This window comes from Taeniopygia guttata, chromosome 3 (assembly GCF_048771995.1).
Source record: "Taeniopygia guttata chromosome 3, bTaeGut7.mat, whole genome shotgun sequence".
NCBI lineage: Eukaryota > Metazoa > Chordata > Aves > Passeriformes > Estrildidae > Taeniopygia > Taeniopygia guttata.
Genome location: NC_133027.1, coordinates 15514002 through 15531644, shown reverse-complemented (window position 1 = coordinate 15531644; position 17643 = coordinate 15514002). Strand labels below are relative to the sequence as shown.

At 39.7% G+C, this 17643-nt stretch overlaps 1 long non-coding RNA gene across 2 annotated transcripts in view; it reads left to right on the top strand.

The window, feature by feature from the left end:
• LOC140683647 (uncharacterized) overlaps nucleotides 1–17643 on the top strand; it is a 132155-nt gene that overhangs the window by 31656 nt on the left and 82856 nt on the right. Inside the window, exons 3-4 of one of the 2 annotated variants that reach the window (XR_012054853.1) lie at nucleotides 1536–1633; nucleotides 6465–8745. This is a non-coding gene — a long non-coding RNA (uncharacterized lncRNA). Of the gene's footprint in view, nucleotides 1–1535; nucleotides 1634–6464; nucleotides 8746–17643 lie in introns of those variants that run through there. The other variant, XR_012054854.1, reaches the window with a different exon arrangement.

Sequence of the window (17643 nt, the reverse complement as noted above, 5' to 3'; positions counted from 1 at the left end):
AGTAGTGAAGCTGCAGTGAAAGACATCATGAGGCAGTGCTGGAGACCATGGAGACCACCAGGAACAGAGCCAACAGCTGCTTTTAAATTATAGCCAATACCTTGATTTTCATCCAGTGTGCAGAGTGAGCCAGTACAGAGGCACATGTTCAAAGAGCTGGGTGTTCTAACTGGCCCAGCCCACCTAAGTGCCTTTCTCCCTCTGCCAGCACCCCACACTTAGATCCTTTCTTCCCTGGCTCAACTAAAAAAGTCTCCTCTTCTTCAGCTACTCCCATGAGAGCTTTTCCTTTTGTTTCATCTTTTCTACCTTCTAGTCCTGACCACCTAGGAACTGGAGTCATGCCATAATCTGGCCCTACTCCTTTTCAAAGTAGCTTTAACTGTAAAGTTATTTCTAAAGGCAGAATTAAAGCAATATCGAAGTGTGTCATCTCCTTCTGCAATTCTCTCCACCTGCCCCAAAATAGCTGACCCTTGACAGAACCACACCACCACAAGGCTTCTTACATATGAATTAACTCAGCTGCAGTATTTTGGCATTCACTTATGATTGCTCCCACCTGCCCTATTATTTATGCAATGCTGTTTTGGAGACCAGGTCAGCATGAGGAAAAGTTTACCAATATAACTGTCCTGGCAAGCTATCCTTGTGTGGGTGCAGCTTCTACTGGCCAGGGAGAAAAGAAACTAATTTTACTGGCACAGAAAACACTCATTCGCATGTGAAGTTATACTGGCAAAAGCACTTTCCAACCCAGTGTAACCAGATCTACACTAAGCTGCTGACAATATAAACAAATGGTTAAATTAAAAATACCCTTAGTTGATACTGCTGTGCTGGAAAACTTACCTGCTGTAGACCAACAGCAAATTATATGGCATATTTTATGGTAGAGAGTTCTATGGATAACCAAAGCAAACCTATCTTCCCTAGTAAGAAAAACAGTGGGGAGGAAGAGACCAACAATGAATTTGTAAATATGAAGCATTCACTATTTCTAATGATAATTGTTTCCTGTGAAAATTTATAAATTGGGTAGAATAATTAATTTAATTATCTTGGCTTTTTATTTGATGATCAAGACAGTTGAAGGGTGAGCACAGTAAAAAATATTTCAGACTTACCATGGGAAAATGGCTAAAAGTGGGATTTTCCAGGGGGTGTCCTTGTATTGCAAAAGTGCATATTGACTCATCCAAGTTAAAAAAAAACATCACTTAGGCTGAGGGAAAATGGAAAGTAAAAGTTTCTCCTCCTTCTTTCTTAGGGTTAAACACCATCATTAAGAGAGGAAAAAAAAAAAAAAAAAAAGGAAGCAGTGATAGCTGTGGCATTTGCAGGTTTGTTTTTTTGTTTCTCTCCAGAGGTTTCCATAGAAGAGCCATTTTCATTTTTCTTGCTGACTCAAAGGGTACTGGTATTGCAGAAAATGCTTTAGCTTTTCTTAATTGTTACAGTTGCACAAAGAAATATCTGTGTTCTTACTGCCATTAGAACTGCTATGGACTCTGTTGTGCAATTTGTTTTCAAAGGAGGTCTGGCAGGATGAGTGCTCTCATTTCTGACTTGCTGCTGCCCAGGGCAGTGGGTGACTGTGACAACATCTTTTATTGTTTCCAGCTTCCAAAAGGTAAGCCTCATACTTGCAAAGTGTGAGAAAAATCTCATTTTGTCTTTGTTTTATTGAACAACTGTCATGCTGTCAATGGGAGGTGTTCATCAACAGTACTTCACAGCCCTGATTGCAAAACCACCCTGTCCCCTAGCAAGGACATGCATGTGTCTGGCAGGCACACAGACTGTATGGAAGCATGAAGGCATGGCTAAATCAACCTTTTTGCATTATCAGGCATAGCTCTGCCTTCAGATGAAATTGTCTGTGATGTGCCTAGACCATCCTTTTTAGAGGAAAACCTGCTAAAACTTTAGTGGTGTGCACAGGCCTCTGCTGCAAGAGGGCAAGTGAGGAGGAGGCCATGCAGAGGAGGCTTTGCTGTCCTGCTGGGCTGAAAACAAGACACTCTAAGGGAATATTAGACTTCAGTTTTAGACTTGCTTCTGGTGGTGTGATAGCTCAAGTCACTTGAGCTCTTGGGGTAACAGTGCATTGAGGCCATATACAAAAATCAGTGGAAATTACAATCTCAAATAATATTAATCCTATACAAACAGAAGACAGATCAAGGTTTTTCTCAAAGACTGACTGCAAAGTTTCAATTTTTGTGCCCTTTTGCCTTTTCTAGTACACGTTTTTTATCCTTGTATGTTATTGGCATAAAATTATTTCTATTAGATCTCATGCCTTAATATACAAAATTTTCTTTAATATATACACAATATTGCTTACACCAGTAAAGCTGATTTTAAAAAAATGTTTGCAAAGCAAGGTTTTGGGGTGGATGTTTGGGGTTTTTTTTTTAATTTTTTTTTTTTTTTTAATTTCAGTGAAAATAAAAGGAACTTTTCAAACACTGCAAAAACACCTAAGGCATTTTCTTCCTGAAGGGAAAAAGTTGATTTACTAGACCTGAGCTCTATGGTTTGCTGTGCCAATGACTCACTGGGCACATCTCTGTGATTTGTAGCAGCATCATTAATGTCTGTGCAAGGTCTCCCAACTTTACGACAGAAAGGGTATGCCATTACACAGGAGTAGCTCCAATCAGGTCAATGAATCTCCTCAAGGGAGCCAAGTTTCATCTGTGTCTGGACGTTGATAGGAACATGAATTTAGGATGCAGGATTTAAAGAACCTAAGGTGCAGAGTACTGATTGCATCGACTGCACTGCAGGGAGAAGGAACTTGCTGATAGGTTCTTACCTTGCTTCACTTTTCTATCCTAAAGCTTTCTTTTCACATTTCAGGATCACTTGCAGCTGCATCACGGCCATTACTTGCACACACTCCTAACTGAACTCAGGTCTCAGATTAATTTTATGGTACAGGATTTTACAAGAGTGAATGTAAGACTAGCAGGCAGAAGACTCTTTCAATCATGAAGCCACAGAAATTAGACAAAGAAAGATCTTATTAAGTAATTTACTACTTCCTAGGGCCAAATTATTGTTTTCCAGAGGACTTACTTGAGCTCTTTGTCCAGTTACATTTCAAAAGAACTCAGTCACACAATAACACATAAAACACAGCTCATATTTTCATGGACCTTACTATTCAGAAAGTTTTTTCAGAATGTTTGTCCTAAAATTAAATAGAGTTGTATCTGACATTCTGATTCTTCTTCTCAGACCGAACCATAAAAACCCCCTTTCCCCTCTTTCAGTGTCTCCAGCCCTCTAACCTCTCTACTGGGAAATTATTATCAGACTTGGCCCTCCTGCTGTATCTCTCCTCTGGTAAAACCATACTTATAGTTCTAGGGGACCAAACACACATGAGAATGTTACTTGTTTTTGCCCCAGCTGTCAGATACCAGTGCTGGCTGGCTGTGACAGGAACAAAGCAGACATCAAATTACAACAGCAGAGAAATATTCTGATATTAACACTTCAGTGTCAAACACTTGGTCGGTGTCAGTGTGGCAAAATTTTTAGTATAGTAGTTACAGCGACATTCCTTTTTTAAAAAAAAGGAATAACCAGTAGTTATTCACAAAAGGTACAAACACACAAATATATATATATATATACATGTGTGTCTATATATATCTGTACACAGAGATGGATGCAAAATAGCACCACTGAAGATTTAGACCACATAGAGAAGATTTAAATATAAAACATTCAGGGTAGGAATCACTAATTCCCTCAGAGCTAAAACTTACTGCTTCATCACAAAGAAAGGGATATCTGTCCTTTATAATATTCTGGCGATTTTGGTTGTCTTCCTTTTTTGTGTCTGTCACTAGCAGTTGACAACTTGTCTTCCCACTCTGCAGATCCACCCCTGGCAAAGCAGTGTCACCTGTCAGTCACTGGTACAAAACATGTAATTCCATTCAGCAGAAGACTTTAAAGCAGCATGTACAGAGGATTTCCTACATTTAAGATGTGTGATGAATTTTTCTGGGTGAAAGAGAAGAAACAACAAAAAGACAAAGGAAGGCAGGAAAGCAGTAAAATGAATGTGGGGATCAAAGAAGAGAGGATTCCTGGAGAACAAAGGGTTAAATCTTCAACACATTTTTTTTCCTTCTCTTTATATAGGAGCCAAGGGGATGGCTGATACTCTGCTACAACAGCAGCTGACTCTCAAAATAAGTGTTGGGAAGGGCAATCAGGCATCCCTCTCTTAGAAAATAATTTCAGACATCATGAGGCAGACACAGTAATTCCTGATGTTCATAAGGAAATCAGGGTGGCAGACAATGAGTCCCCAGTCCTTCTCTCAAAATATCAAACCTGCTTGTTCTCTTCTGCAATTCCCCCTGGGCCTGCTTTTGAAAATAGTCAAACAGCTTCTTTTCAGTTTGAGCTTTCCCCATCTGCTGACGTGCAGGCTTTTTATTTCATCCCCTCTCCTGCACAGAGGCCTCATGCTCCTGCCAACAGAAATTCCCACACCACTGTCTCCCAGGAGGAGACTCCTTCCTACCTCTTTCTTAAAATATTTTTTCCCTCCAGCTTTTCTGGGTAATACCCCAACCACTGTTCCTACAAGGGGAAAAGTGGTGATGGCAAAGCACATACAAACCCTGCTGTAGGATTAATGATTTTTGGGAGTGCTTTTATGGAAGGATTTAGTCACTCATAGATAATTGTTTCTGCTTTGACTACTGGTGAGGAAGAGAAAAAAAAAAAACTTTTGAATGGACCTAATGCTGTAAGGAAATGACGTCTGCTTATGGGTTTCCTACCCGCTGGGTGTTAATGTATTGACTGGTACCAAGACAGCCTGGGGGAGGATTTATAGGGTGCACAGCAGAGTCAGTGCACAGGGTCAGTGAGGAGCCTGCAGTCCCTCTTGGAGGGCAAACAGCATCTACACCCCACCACATCTGAGCCTGGGCACTGTACCTCTCACAGAGGCAGGATGCTGTGAGGAGGTGATGCTGGCCTCCTGCCTCCTCCTGATTTTGAGATTGCCAGGAGCTGGGACTCTCACTGCCTCCCACAGTGGCAGCTTTTTCTGACTTATACTGTGGGTCTGACAATGCCATTTTTCTTTAGCTAGAAACAAAAAAATGCAGTCTAGGCAATCATGGTAGAGAAATTGATGATCTTAGGGTTTAGTGCAATCTCACACATTTTTTCCACATTCTTCACTGAGGACAGCCGTCATTATACTCTCTACTTCTGATTTCCATCTTTGTTTTTTATTATTTCCAGTTAGTTAGATTCTGATTCCATAAATGTCTCTGTTTACCCATAGCCATACCAGCAGCCTGCTTCCAGAAACAACTGATGTCTTGAATAAAGGTGAATGCATGGAGGATACAACATTTAGGAATGCCATAATTCATTGTAAAATTATGAAAGTGAACAAAGTATACATGGGATTAAAGATCCTGTGAAAGGATTTAACAACAACAAAAAAAAAAGCTGAATGAGACAATGATAAAATAACAGCAGAAAAAAAAACAGAATAAAACATCAGTATGTTTTATCCAAATAAATATTTTACATTGGAAGGGCAGAAGCTGTCAAACTGTAAAGCATGAAACTTGCCTGAGGCCCTTGATACAAGATACAGACTTTTCCAGAACACATAAACTAAGAGCATAAATTGATGTAAGTACTTTTCATCTCCCCCTTTTGTCCATGATGTAATTATTTTGGCAGTTAATAAGACATTCAGGGTTGCACCTCCATCTTTCTTAACTTGATACAGCCAACAGATAAAATAATTCCCCACAACAATTCAACCTCTAGCTATGAGTCACTGTCTCTGATGAAAAAGTGTCACTCTGTGTTATCTTGGGCACAAGAAACAGCCAGGGGTTTTTTGAAACTTTTTCACTGGGAATTACAATTTCCTGGGGTGTTTATTCAATTTGTATGTATTAAGCACCCAACCAAAGGGTTGTTGACCTGCCTGTTCTCAGGCACTGAACTCTTCAAAGACACAATATCATGACAGATAAAGGGAAAGAGACTGGATTAATGGAGTTAAGGAGGAATCAAAGACAAAACAGTCTATTGAATATACACACACACAAGTGCAGTTCTCCTCCCTTTTTCCTCACACAAGTCTCAAGGATTTCTCTACTAGGGGTGTAGAAGATATGCCCTATATTCTAACCCTTTCCATTACAATAGACCCATTTCCTTTGGATCAGAATACATTGATTAAATATCTCTAAATTAACTTTAATAAATTTAAGTATTTTTTATCAGGTTTTACTTTTTATCATTCTTTCCTGTGCACCAGAATTGTATTCCCTGAATGGTTTAAGAGAGAACCACTTTTAAGTACATACAAAGTAGATTCCCAGACAGAAGCAAGGCTCAAGAACTAGATGGACTATGAGTATCTCTGTAATATTACCTCTGCTTTCTTCCAGGTGAGAAATGAGTGATGAAGGGTTACTTAATGGAATACTTATGTGTAATTAGACAGGGTGGAGGAAGAAATTGTCGTCTACTCTTCCCAAATTGTGTTTGTGATAGTTACTAAGAGCTAGTATTGTATTATCTCTAAAATGGGAACAGCATAAACATGCATTCACAAGAGGGATTTGAGAAAAAAGGAAGAGATTATCTGAAATACAGTTAGAAAAATTAGATGTTATGAGAAAAGATAATAGATATGCAAGAAGGAAGACCTATGAAACTGCCAGCCAGTCAGCCTCACCTCCATCCCTGGAGCAGATCATTCTGGAGCTCATCATCATCACTTTTTTCATGACCCGGGCAATAGGGCAAAGAACAGTGTCCATAAACTGAAACACAAGAAGTTCCAGCTTAACATGAGGAAGAACTTCTTTAGGCTGGGGATGGCAGAACACTGGAACAGGCTTCCCAGGGTAATCACAGAATCTCCCTCTCTGAAGACATTCAAAACCCACTTGGATGTGTTCCTGTGTAACCTGCTTTAGGTGACCTTGCCTTGGCAGGGGGGTTGGACTAGATGATACCCAGATGTCCTTTCCAACCCCGGTGATTCCGTGGCTAAAAAAAACCCAAAAAAAACCAAAACCAAAAAAACTCATCCTGCAGTTACCAATACTGGTTTGGTATTGGTACTAGTACTAGTACAAGTCAGTATGTCACACTGCTGATCCCTGCCACTGACTTTCTCTACTGAAGAGAGGTGGAAAGCAACAGCAGCATTGATGCAGTCTAAAGCATGTGGCTCCTCTCAAAATTTACCACATCCTGGTTGGCACTGGAAGCAAACTTCAATACTGACAAGTAAATCTGAATGGCTGAAAAGCGCTCAGGGCACCATGATGCTTCTGAACAGTCTTTGCAAGGATGACTCTGCTATTTTGCTTTTGTAGCCTATACCGGGCTCTTCAGCATGCAGAAGGATGCATTCACAGCCCTGTTTGAGGAGTTCATTCTGGAGAAGTAATGCAGCAAAAGACCACCATCTTCTCAGGATATCACAGTGGATTCCTTTTGCCCCATATCCATGCTGCTAACACTGATGAGTCCACCTCAGCCCATCATTGAGGCAGTTTCTGTGGTTAAGCACTGAATTCAGCTGGTCACATGCAAAAACCAATGAAATAATTTTTCATCTGTTCTATGGAGAAAGCACGAGAGCATGAGCTTGTTACTCCTAACTGTGGTGGTCCATTTTCTGTCTGAGTAGGGGTCCAATAGGCTGCTGGGCTAAATGTGTTTGCCTAATATAGACAGTGCATATTCTAATCCCTGCAAATGTGTTGCAAGTACTAAGAACTGGAGGTTGTCACACAGGTGTGTCATATTCATAACGAAAGATCTGCTAAGCAGCAAGAGAATAGTATGAGGTTGAGGATATATATGTATTCTTGTGTATACATTTACTGCCTTGACCTTCTCCACATCCTGTCAAAAGATGTTCCAGTGTAAGTACCTCTTGGTTTTGGGAATACCCATTTGCCCATATCTTGCTTACCATCACCTCTTGTTAGAGGGGAACTGATACTTCTGGAGTAAATTTGTACAGCACATATTCCAGAAGACTGATTTCTCCCAAAGCTTGTCATGGCTATACAGAATGGTTAGCTATTCACACCAGGACAGGAGCTAAGAAAGTGGGAGATTTCTGAAGCAAAGACTGAACAGCCTGAGGAACATCACAGGAGATAACATGATCTGGCTATTTCAAATTAGCCCTGTGAAGTCTGACTAACATTCTTGATAAGTAGTGTTGGAGCAGAAAGAACAAAGCCAAGCTATTGGATGTATCCACTTGAATGAAAGTGACGGAATGTTTTCGCAACTGGCAATACTGCACCATTTGGTGAACATCAAGAAGTGAATCCAGTGGTATTCCTGTAGGGAAAATTCCCTTAACAGCTGATGGGAGGTCATACTCTGTGGCAGCAGCTCTCTGGCCACAGAGAGCAATTCACATCTTTCCCAGGCATTGTCCTGGGGAAGGCTGTGACAAGATCAGACAAAAGAATGATAAAAAATTCTAATCTTCACTTGCTGCACCTGCTGTTGTGAACATGTGGAATGTGTTATGGAGATTTGTTTACCAAAGGGTGATTTCTTAATTGGCCAATGGTGATGGTGTTTAGATTCAAGGACCAATTGGGTCCACCTATATCGTGATTGTCTGTAAGGGCGTTGGGTTCCTTAATAAGTATAGTATAATAAAGTGATTGATCAGCCTTCTGAGAAGCATGGAGTCAATGCTAATTATTACCTGGCAGGTGTCCTTCAGTGACAATACTCAACAGGATAAAAGCATCTAGATTTTACTGTTGGAGGTCCTTTCTGGAATTTGGACAGTCTTCAATAAATGACTTACAGTGACATGCTGTCCCAGGCTTTGAATGTTGGAGAATGAAAGGTGCTCCTGTTTCTCTTGACAACAACTGGAAGTTGACAACCTCAGCCTTGAAGATTGAGTATGTTTCTTTTTTTATATTATTATTTTTTTTAAATCTCAATCGATGCTTTAATAATACCTAGAACAACCAGGTAGCTAGTAGTCATCACACAGGTGTCACATAATGGCTAATATGGCATGTGCACTCTGATGATAGAACCAGAAACATATCTTCCTTGAAACAAGCTTGTTTACTGGGGCTCAGAGCTCTGGGTAGTGTTGGTTTTGATAACATGTAAAGAGCTGCAGACACGAGCAGAGAGCCACAGGGGTCTAGCATGAGGATGGTGATGCTGATCACGCTAACATGGCTTTCTGATTACACATTGAAAAAAACAGGTTTCCTCAGTCTGGAGCCATCCTGAATGCAGGGTTAGTGTTACTACATAGGGAAGGGATCTGGAGCATACAGCAGGAATAGTGTGGATAGTCTTGCTTTCTGAGGACTGCAAAGGTGAGTGCAGAGACAATAAAGTAGTGCTGTCATGAACTCCAGAAAACAGGCACAACTTTGTTCCTAGCTTCTAGAAAGTAAAGACCTTCCATGTGTTTAAGGGTTGCTGCAAATCCTGCACACTTGTATGCACCTCTGGTTCTGGCTCTACCTGCAGAACAAGCTCCTGCTTTGGGCCGTCCAGATGTCTTGACGAGTGCTGTGTTTGAAATGCCGTGTTTCCAGGACATCTCCCAGGTTTTATCTCCCTCACCTCCCTCCCTTCTCCTTGCATTTCTGAACTCCAAAGGGTTTTCCTCTTGCAAACAGAGATGGCTAGGGAGACTATCCTGACCAAGGTAGCAGCTGGACTTTTAAGTTAATCAGATTCCTTAAAAACATGTATTTGACTTTGCCTTTACAGCAGTGTCAGTTGAAAGGGCCCCCAGTGGCATCAGTGAAATGACCATAAAATTACAAATGGCAAATTACAAAAATATCCAATGGGAAAGTGCAATCCCAGTTTTTCACAATGCAAGAAGGAGCATTCAGTGAAATGACCAGGAAGCTGGTCGAAAGGAAAAAATTTTTCACTTAAAACATACTGAAGTTATGGAGTTCACTGCACTGAGTTGTTGTGGGGCACCCAACATCCACAGATTTAAGAAGGGATTAGATCACAGAGGAGAAGTCTGTTTGTGGCTATTAAACTCAACCATTGACTATAATCTCTGTCTCCTTTAAATTAGGCTCCAGTTCAAAGGCTACAACAGGAGAAATAAAATTTATCTGCTTAATCCATGTCCTGAGCCTTTGTTTTTGCCCACTGTTCTCCAGGACTGGACTAAAAGGACTTTCATGCTCACCCAGGATGGCAGGTTTTATGTTCTTATTCTGAATTTACAACTCTGTCAGTGAGGTTGGAGCCTGGCCCACTATATGTGGTCATTTTTCACTCTGTTCATTTAGCTCTTGTACTACACTTAAAGCTTTGGGGACAGGAAAAGACAAAAAGCACAGAGAACTCTGTCTGCCTGTTTGTCTGTTGACTCATTTACACTAATTGCTTCAATGTACTGACTGATTTCTTTTTAATTTATAAAATATGCCTATCCCTGACTCCCAATACTTGAGCAACAATGGTTGGGAAGGGAGTGGGGGGAAAGGACCTTACTAAAATTTCTACCATGCTCAGATAGATGCATCACAAAAGCATCCATGGAGAAAACAAACACCTCCATAAAGACTTAAAAAAATTGCCCTTCCTTTGCAGCCTGAAAGAAAATTAAACCTGATTTTGTTAGTGCCAAGGAAGAGGCAAGTTATATCTATAGGGGATTCAGAATTAGAATGCCTGACTTCTGTGCTAAAGCATTACAAGTATATCCTAGAATTACATGAATTAGTGTATATATAAATAGACAAAAGGAGCAAGTAGGATACAAAGATGACCTATTAGGAGGGGCAAACAGCTGATGAGAGAGAATGGCAGCTCTTAGACACATATGTGAGGTTTGTGAGAGGCATCTCTGGGACAGCTGAGGCTCAGGCTATAAACAGACAGAACAGAGAGTCACAAAAAAAAAAAAAAAAACCCCACAACCAAAAGCTGACAGTCTGAGGATCAAATGCATAATGAGCAAGGCAATCCAATGGACAGGTGTCATTTTCATGTAGTATAACCCTGTTGCGCAGGGCACCAAGACTATCTATGTGCACTTCAGAAATGTTCTGCATTGCTTTTTAACATACAGCCCACTCAAATTTTCCTTTTTATTACTCTATTGCTCTTTTGAAACTTAGAACTCAAATTTTAAAATATTCTAGAACTATGAACTCACAGATATTAATATTCCACCAGGTCCCTTACCAGTTCTAACTGGTCTCAATTAATTTCCCAAAGATCTGGGGGGAAAAAAAAGGTATGTATACCCAACAAAGAAAGACTTCCTCTTTCCATTTATGCAAATGATAGAAATTGCATCTGATAAAGAGAACAAGAAAAAGATTCCTTAAAATGTATGCATGTGATTTATACTTCATTAAATAAAGTCCAAAGGCAAAACAGAGTGGGAATTAAGAGACCTAGCTCTGTTTGAGGAGAGCAGTTCTCTTTGTTCGTTGGCATATAATTCATTTAGACTTAGTTTATGAGTTTGTAGCTTCCCCAAAGTATAGTGGTGATAATAACATATGTTGTTTTCTGTAAAAACTGTGTATTTCTCAAGAATTAAATTCCTTGATATAGATCAAATATAAATCCAATGCTATATCTTCGCCATCCTATTAATTTATTCCTAATGCTAACACTTACTTGGACATAATTTAATTCTCAGTAAGCCTTTCTGCTTTTTTTCCTCTACTTAATTAACCTTGGATTAGCCCATGTAATTCAAATTCATCAAAGTTTTCAAAAGAACTTTCTTAGTTTTTTCTTTCATTTTTCCTCTAAAATCAATTACATTGCTACTATAAGCAATTACAATAGCTCCAGGAAAACTGAAATCCCTCATCTAAACAGGTGACTAGCACAAGGATGGGTGGAATGGAAGCTTCACCTCCACTGCTTTCCATAGGAGGTGTCTTATTAGGAGGTTTAAAGGCAGCAGGACCATGAGCTTTTATTTTTACATTTGCTACATGTCTTTTTTTTTTTTTTTTTTTTTTAAAGTCTTTCACACTTATCAGTAACACAGTGGTAAATCAATAGTGCTGTCTTTTAAACCCCTTAATCTGGCGCAGGCTGGCTGGTATGACTCATAGATCACACAAGTTGGAGTTATGGAAACAGAGCAGGTGGCATTTTGTACACAAAGCTCTGCAAACTACCCAGGTGTGCCTGAACACAGCTGGCTCTTCATGGGTCACTACAGGCACCAGATAGACAGAAAGTGCCTCTGTAAAAGTGTCCAGATGTTGGGAAGGATAGATAAATATGATTGTATAGCAGAAGAACCACAATAATACGTCTTTACATCCATGAGTTCAGACTTCCACCTCCATGTTTAGAGTTTACTGGTAGCACTCTCTTAAGGGAGAGAACCTGTAAGAAACAGGGAGTGAATCCAGCCCAGTGGATCCATTGCATGGGTTACCAAGTGCAAATGAGCTTCCACAGACAGTGCTGAAAGGAGGTGAAAACAATCTCAGTTCCAGGTACCCATACCACATCCAGCTGAGGACAATGCTTTGTCAAGGACTGACAGTATGCAGAAGCCAAACAAATGTCAGTCACACAATCCACCCCATAGACAAGTGTCACATGACATCATAAGGGCCAACAAGAGGCATAAAAAAACCATTCAGTAAAAGTTTGAAATTGAACATGCATTTTTACCTGGGATGGATATAATTATTATTTAAGGAAACTATTGAGGGAACCAATGGAGACTTCACTTGAAGACCTTCTCATATCCTGACTGACTGCCTTGTTGAAAATACACTAAGCAATGTGCCATGCTCATTGCAGAGGGAACTGGAAACAGTTTGATAGCGGTTTAACACAGGGACTCCAATGAATTGAACCATTTTTTATGATAAAATTCTGAGCAGTGAATACTCAGTCACAAACAGCCTAGAGAGAAAACAGATTATCAAAGGCTATTCTTAGCAAATAACTAAAACCAGCATATAGATGAAACCAATAATTGAGACCAACATATAAAGAAAAGAGGAAAGATTTTGGTAAATGTGACTGGGTAGGGTGTTCTTTAATATTTTTTCCAGTGGAAGAAATTGAAGGATAGATTTCACAAGTTTCCCTCTCCCTACTTCCTTACATGTCTTAAAGTAGTCCAACAGCAGGCTGATACCCAATGAGAATTTGTTAGAGAAATATAGGATATGCCAAATTTTATGCCAGACCATCTTTAAAATATATGTGATAACTGTGACTGTAACTGACTTGCTATATTTAGCAACAATGCTGCATCAATATTAAAACTTTTCCATGGATTAAATACTTGGGCAGCCACCCAAGATATCACTACTTTAGATTCTATGTAAAGATGACTTTCATTTTTAAGAACTCAAGATATGAGTACAATTAATTTCACACTATATTGCTGAAAACAAAGATGGACAAGAGAAAGCAATGTCAAATAGCCCAAAATATTTTCACAAATATGGGACAAGACAAATCTGGCATTGCAAGAATATCCTCTCATATATTTAATGCAACATTAGTGTAAACAAAAGCAGTTGCATTTGTTCTTTTCAAGTTTGTTATGAGACCACAGAAATTGCAGGACCATGTGAGCTAATGCAATAATGTAATTAAAAAAATAAAATGAAAGGCTTAGAAAAACCTATAAAATTAAAGAATAATATATGTACAGCTGGGAGATCATTGTGCAATTTGATATAACATACCCTTGGAAACAGCAGCTCAGGTTGCAACTTTTACTGAAGCATTTTGATGAAATTTGTGCTATCTGGTGAGATGTGAGCCATGTAAAACAGCTGGAAGATCCAAACAAGGATCCAGTCTTCTGATTTCTACTGCTTCAGGATTTTTTATTCCTGAGGTAACTCTCGCCTTAGTCTGAAAAATTCCGAGGTATTAAATGTATCCCCTGTACTTGCCCAGAAGCAGGGGGAGATATTCACTAATCTCTCCTGCAGGAGTGCCACTGCCACCCAGATGGGGCAGGGAGTGAATTAACCCTGTCAGCTGCTGAAGAGTTGATGTGATGGTGAGGCTTGCTCTGCAGATAGCCTCAGGAGCTCCAGCACCTTCCTTGCTCCCTAGGGGATTGCCATTTGACTTAGGAAGATCACCTTGAGGGTTGATGCAGTCAGTGGAGAGAACAGTTTCCTAAGCTATGTATGTGTTCAGCAAGCCTGCCTCACTCCACTGAACTACTGGAAATGTAGGCATTTACTTGAGAAGGACTAGTAAGGCAGCAACCTTATTTAAGTAACGTATTCCTAATTTTATAAATATAGTATTGGTCAAAAAGAAAGCTGTCATTCCTTCCCTTCCCCCCCAGAAACTAACTTTCTTAAATGCAATTTTTTTCCTGCCTGCTGTCACCCAGACATTTGTGTCTGCAGTGAAACTTAGGTTAGCAGAGACTTCTGCATCTCTGACAAAGTCATCAAATCAAAACCATACACAGACTGAATTCAGGGGAAGCAAATATACTCCTTTAATTGCTTGTTTGTTCCTTCCCAACCAGCTGTACCACCTCGACATAGATTATTAGTTAAGCTATAAATGTCAGCCTTTCATTGTCAATCACTGCCTAAATTGAATAATGTGAATTGCAGCTTAGCAGTGGGTGCTCCAGGATGCACGAGGTCATATTCATCTACATGAATAGTTTCTTATGTAGTTTTCTGACTTTCTTTAAGAATCAGTAGAAAAAAATAGGCACTTTAGACCTTCATTTGTCTCATCTTAACAGAGATATGTAAAATAGGTCAGATGACTCACTCTTTAAAAGCTCTATTTCACTCTTTTGAGCCTAAAGTCACTAGGTCTAGTGTAGTCACCTAGAACATAGATGGTGAAAGTCAGAGAAGATGGATTGCATGAACCATGCTCTATTTAGCTGTAGGCAGCAGATTTTTAGAAGCATTTGTCTTCCAAAATTGGGTATGAACTTAGTTTCAGCAATCCTTTCTACCAAGTGCTAAACTGTATCTTTGTGTGCATAATTCTTCTAAAACCACCCTCTATTCTGAGCACAGAGGAGTGTGAGTCAGGGCGAGCTGGGAAGCCGAGTCCAACCATTACATTTATCCTGGAAGGAACACATGACTCTGACTGTGAGCTTGAGCTGGGAGCTGCCAGGCCTTGTCACTTCTTGCCTTTAGCAGTATTCAGGAGTCTAGGCAAGGAAAGTGCATTTGGAAACCTCTGTTTCCCTGCTCTGCAGTGTGTCTGTTCCAGAACATCTTGAGCTGTAAGGTGGACTCTGTACCTGACCCAGAAGACCTCATGTGCCCCTTTTGTTCCTACAAAATTAACAGGCAGACAAATCAGAGTCCTTCCCGGAGTGGCTTGCTCTGAGGGAGTGAGACCTGCCTGCAGTCTGAACACAGGCTCAGTGCAAGGCAGTCAGCAGCAATTCTGACTTCAGATACCTCCTCAGACCAGTGAGATCAGTTAAATATAGTCACAGCATAACAGTTCCCAACAGCAGAAGAAGACAGGTTGTGCTACAAAGGGACACACAAGCCCTCTTCAAGGGAGTGCCTTCTCACTCTTCTGCTCTGAGTATCTAAGCTCCCTAAACACTGTCATCTCAGTACCAGCTATGCCATGACCACAGATATCTTCTCCTCTGATCTGCTTTCTGTGTGGAGCATATATCAACTGCATTATGCCTTCTTGCTGGACTCTGGGACACAATGTAGGACTTCAGAGATTTTAACAAGCTCTTTCCTCGTGGACTTCTTAGGAAAGCATCACTACTTGGACAAGCCTTAATATGACCCCCCACTTTGGCTTCTGTGTCATATTCATCCCGTTGTTTTTTATGATACATTTCAGAAGTATATTGAAGCATACTAAGTAGCATTTTCTTTTCTTTCTTTTTTCCTTCCCCTCTCCTTTTCCTTTCTTTTTTCTTTTCCCTTTTTTCCTTTTTCTCTTTTTCCTTTTTCCTTTTCCTCCAATCATTATTGAACATCTATTTAGTGCTAATGGCAAGGGCAAGAAATATCTTGTGCCTATACAGCTGTTCTTCTGACAGCTACTCCAGAGGATGCAAAAAGAGAAATTTCTGCATTCCAGCTTCCAGACCTCCCTAGAGCATTTGCCCACGTCCAAAAGTGAAAAGTTTAAACTCCTGCCCTAATATAAACCAATGTGACTGTGAGGTTCTTTATTCATTCCCTAGTCATTGTGAAATATAAGCAAAGTTTTTATTTTTTGTCCTGAGTGTTTGATGTCTTGTTAAATTGCTGTCCAAGGGCAAATTCTTTGTGTCATTCAGACCTGTAGGGTTGCTAAGCACACACAAGGATAAAGATACATTCTGATTACTCAATACTTGTTTTACAAAGTCTGCAGCTGAAAACAATATTGCATCACACAGTCTACTTTTGCAATACAGGGTGGATACCTAGAATCCCAAATTAAACAAGTTTCAGCCATAGGTGTGTGTTTTGGAATCATTCAGTTGTAGAGAAATGGAAAACTCCAGACTGTTCAGCATAAAAAAGGAGATGTTAATTAAGGCTGTATAAAGGCCAGCAAAATGTTAAATCATTTAAGGAGTGGGATAATGACTATTTAAAATACATCGACTTTGCTGAAAAGTTTGGATAAGGTAATGTCTCCCATTTTAGGTCAAATTCACAACACTGAAGTCACTAAGTAATTAAAGAATTTCAATTCAAGTAAAAGGGCATTTTCAGATGCTGCCAATGGATTTTAGATGACCTATATGGCATGAACAGAAGTTGATGACAAGGTTACCAGAAACGTAAAGAATACTTATATAAAGAATTTTTGTCTTAGGTATTTCTTCAGCTCATGGCTCATGTTGCATATGCAGATGTGGTATTCAGTTGGCGAAATTAAGCACTTGAGAAGTCTGAGAATATGAGGCTTGGGGAAGCAGATATTCAGATTGCAACAAGGTGGTGCAGAATCAATTAAGAGGTTTGGTTTGATTTATGAATAGGCAAGACATAAAGGTGGCAAGTCAGTGGTATAAATTATGTTAGAAGGAGACCAACTTCTATGTAAATGGCCTTTGGATCCTGAACTTTCATTAATCTTGGCAGTCAGCCATAGGATGGGCTCTGTTTTCACAATGTTTCTCAGAGCAGCAAACTTGATAAACACTTTGAAATGATTTGTGCATATAGGCTGTAGGCAGGCAGGTTTTAGACTTTAAATTTAGGTGAAATAGCATTCTTTTTTCTTGACCAGAAGTATCATTAATTCAGATGGATAAGAAAGAATCTGTGAATCAAACCTCACATCCCTAAAATTAAAACAGTTACAAAATTTGGGAGTTACAAAATTATGAGTCAAAAAATTGCTATATCAATTCTGAAGCCACATTCTTGCTATGATGATTATGAAAGGAGAGAATAAGGAAACAATCTTGTCTGGGAACCTCAACTGGAAAACTAAAGTCTTCTGTCCATTGGTGATTAATCTGGAATAGTAAAACTGTGGCTTGCAATGAAAACCATTGGACTCTCATGAAGAGTTACATGTAACTTCTAGTGGATCTGTCCATTGGGAACAAGGATTCTCCCACCAAAACAGGGCAGTGAATAGTCTTTAAATCAA